We start from the raw sequence: 3,965 nt of genomic DNA on the forward strand, positions 1-3,965 counted from the left end.
ACAGGGCGGATGGCGCATCGTTCATGCCACAACAAGCTGAACGATGCGACGGTACCGGCGCAGACGCCGATACCGCGAAAAGATGTTATCATCGATTCGATGGCCGGGAGCACCGTTTACAGTGCTCTCGACTTGCGAGATGGATTTTATCAAATCCTAATGCGTGAGAGCGATATCCCTCTCACGGCAGTGAGCACGCCAAGCGGCATGCTCTGGGAATGGCTAGTAATGCCGCAGGGGCTTAAGAACGCCCTGCGACTTTCAACAGGTGCGTGACGCACTTGTTGCGCTCGGTGCGCGACTTCGCACCGAGCTACTTCGATGATGTATTCATCCACAGCCGGGCTGTGGACGGAAGACCGACGTAGAGATGCACAGGGTGCATCTCCGGAAGCTTCTGAGCTTATGCGAAAGCATAAGCTCTACGCGAACCTGAAGAAGTGTATCTTCGGGGCGAGCGAGATACCCGTCCTCGGGTGTCTCGTAGGGAAGAATGGTGTTCGCCCTGACCCAGAAAAGGTCAGAGTGATTAATGAATGGCCAACGCCTTCAAGTGTCAAGGAACTGAGGCAGTTCCTTGGCCACGTACTTGTGCAAGTACGTGGAGGACTATGCGGGCAAGATCCGCCCGCTGTCACAGCTTCTTAAGAAAGAAGCTGTGTGGAATTAACATCCGATTGCCAAAGGCATTCGATACAGTCAAGCGGGGCTTGACTGAGGCGCCGATCTTGGCAGTGGCTGACCAAGATCGCCCATTTCACGTAGTGTGTGACGCATCCGATTTCGCGATCGGATGCGCGTTAATGCAGCACGATCACGAGGGCCGTGATCGTGTCGTCTACTACCAATCGCGTCAGCTGAAGCCAGCTGAGCGCAACTATCCGGTGCATGACAAGGAACTCCTTGCCATGAAGTATGCACTCGCAAAGTTCCGAGTGTACTTGCTTGGGAGTAGACCATTTGTGGTCTATACCGACCATGCTTCACTGCGCACCGCAGTGAAGTCGCCACACATTTCACAAAGAATGGCGAGATGGCTCTCATTCTTTGCGGAGTACAACTTCCGGGTCGAATACAAACCCGGAAGATTGAACGTGGTGGCCGACGCATTATCACGTCGGCCAGACTATGCAGAAGCTGTTGACGTCAATGCCATTGACGCCATGCGATCGAGCAAACCCACATCATCTCTGTTGGATGATGTGAAGGCCGCGTACGCGCACGACGCGGACGCGAAGCTCTTGCTGGCCTATGGCACAGCGCCTTCTGACAAGTCCCGTCAGAAGCTGCCCAAGCACCTTCGAGCGCGTGCACACCGCTTTCGTGTGCACGACGGACTGCTACTCTACAACGCAGTCGACGACAACGCGGATCGCGTTGTCGTGCCAAATGACCATGACCTGCGACTCAGGATCATGTACGAGTATCACGATGCCCCGACTGCGGGACATCTTGGACGTGAGAAGACATACGTCCTTCTCACGCGCGACTTCTACTGGCACCACCAGTACAAGTGGGTGCGCAAGTACATCCGTGCTTGCGAGGTATGCCAACGCGTAAAGCCTGCGCCATTCGCGCAGGCTCCATTGTAATCACTACCGACTCCGTCGGAGTGTTGGAAGTCCATGTATTTGGACTTCATCTTTGGTCTTCCCCGGATAGCGGAGGGAACACCGGTGTTGTGGTCTTTGTAGACCGTTTCAGCAAGATGGTACATCTTGCTGCGGTGCCAGCAGAGGTGACCGCGAAGCAGACAGCCCGTCTGCTCGTCGACATGGTGTTCAAACACCATGGCATGCCGTCCGACATCGTGTCGGACAGAGACCCGCGCTTCACAGCGCACCTGTGGCAAGAAGTGTTTACACTTCTTGGGAGCCAGCTTTCCATGTCGACTGCGGATCATCCGCAGACGGACGGCCAAACCGAGCGCGTGAATCGCGTGCTCGTCGATATGTTGAAGAGCTACGCTCACTCGTTCCAATACTGGAGCGAGTGTTTATCGATGGCAGAGTTTGCCATCAATAACTCAGTGCATGCCTCGACCGGGCATACACCGTTCTACGTGAATGCCATGCGGCATCCACGCCTCCCGAGTTTACTCGGAGTGATGGCTCCCACTTTAAGTGGGGGAGGATCTACGACTGCAATACAGCAGCCGCAGAAAACCGCTGACACTTGCACAGTGTCAGCTGCAACAATGGACAAACCACATGAGTCTGCGCAGGGCGCAGACTCCCCAACAACATGGCGACCACGGGTCTGCGCAGGGCGCAGACACCGCAAGAACCACGCAGAGGCCGGGCCTCTAGCGGAGAGCGAGCTGAATGACTTCAGCTCGGATGCAATCAGTTTCATCACCAAAAGACAAGCCGTGATTCGGTTTGTCCAAGACACAATAGCAGCTTCTGTTGATCAACAGAAGCTGAACGCAGACAATGCGGGCAGAGGCAACACAAATGAATTTAAAGTTGGTTCATTAGTTTTGTTAGCTACACAAAACCTGCCTAGACATGCAGTTTCGGATTTCGGAGCAAGCAAGCTTGCTCCGCGCTTCATCGGGCCGTTCACTGTGTTGGCACGGCACGGCAACGCATACACGCTAGACATACCGTCTAGCATGCGCCTCCATCCGACCTTTTACGTCGGACGGCTGAAGCCATACCGGCAGCACGAGCCATCTAGCTCGGCTGACCCGAAGCCTCGGCAGGAGCCGAAGCAGCAGCGGAGGACTTGGCCTCGGCGACGAGCAACCTCTCCTCCAGCGCGCGGACGCGCTGGAGCAACCCCTTCATCTGGGTCCCCAGCTCGACCTGGATATTCGAGGCGGTCTGCGAGACCGCCGCGACTTGGGCCTTCTGGTTCGCCAGCTCCTGTTTTAGGGCGGCGAACTCAGCGCCCTGCAGACGCTCCACGACGGTCACCCGGTCGTGGAGAGGCATACTGATCAGCCCGGGGCTGATCATACCCGGGCGTGTTCCCACCCCGCCACCGCCGATCCGTGACGCCCGCGGCTCAACCCGCTGGATTGTTGAGCGGATTGTTGACCATAGTATCCCGAAAACGAACCCTCAAGGGGCTCGTTTTCGTATTCGTTGGAGAGGATTTCCTCCCCATCGAGATACATGGGAGCCGCGGAACGTCTTGCTGGAGGACGTTCCGGAAATGGTGAGGGCGTACGAAGAGCAGTACGCGCTGGCACAGCGGAAGTAGAGCGAGCGCTGCGATCATCGCCAGCGCCCGAACCCTCACGTGCTAAGAACTTAGCACGGAGCTCTTTGAGACTCTCGGGCACACGGAACGACGTGTACCCGTTCAGGTCGCGGTCGCTCAAGCGGACCGCGCCTGGAAAGCACTTCGTGCACTGAAAGCCCTCGGGCACAGCGCACGGCACATTTGCCTCCTCAGCAGCAACATGAAGTTGCTCCAGCTTTCCACGCTTCGAGTACGTCTCGAAGCGATCACGCGCTTGCTTAATCCGATCACGGTAAGCACTCGGCCTCTTGTTGAAGTTCTCAACAAAGGCGTTCCAGCTTTGACAAAGTGCCTGCCATTCGGGCACTTTGCTGCGAGAAGAGGTCTTCTTGCTTTGAAACCATCGGAGCTCATGAAAGAGTCCGATGTAGTAATCGCGCCTTTGATGCGTTTCCGCATCAAAGTGCAGCTCGGCAGCCACAGCGTCATCTTTGATGGCGCTGCATACGTACAGCGGCACCTCATTCGGAGGTACCGAGTTCCCAAACCGGTCCGCGATCTCGGACGCGGACGGCATCCATGGATCGCGCGCTGCAGGCGCAGCGCGCGGAGAGCCTTGAGCTTTAACATCACGCGCTGCAGCAGCGGCGCGCGGAGTACTGAGAGCCCCAGCTGAAGCGAGTGGGGTATCACTCTCAGTACGCGAACGCTTCGAACTCGAAGCGTCCGATTCGTCCCCCTTCACGCGGGCGAACGTTCTTGGCGTGAGGGTC

The sequence above is a fragment of the Phytophthora cinnamomi genome (genome assembly GCF_018691715.1).
Source record: "Phytophthora cinnamomi strain GKB4 chromosome Unknown Contig37, whole genome shotgun sequence".
Taxonomy (NCBI): Eukaryota; Oomycota; class Peronosporomycetes; order Peronosporales; family Peronosporaceae; genus Phytophthora; species Phytophthora cinnamomi.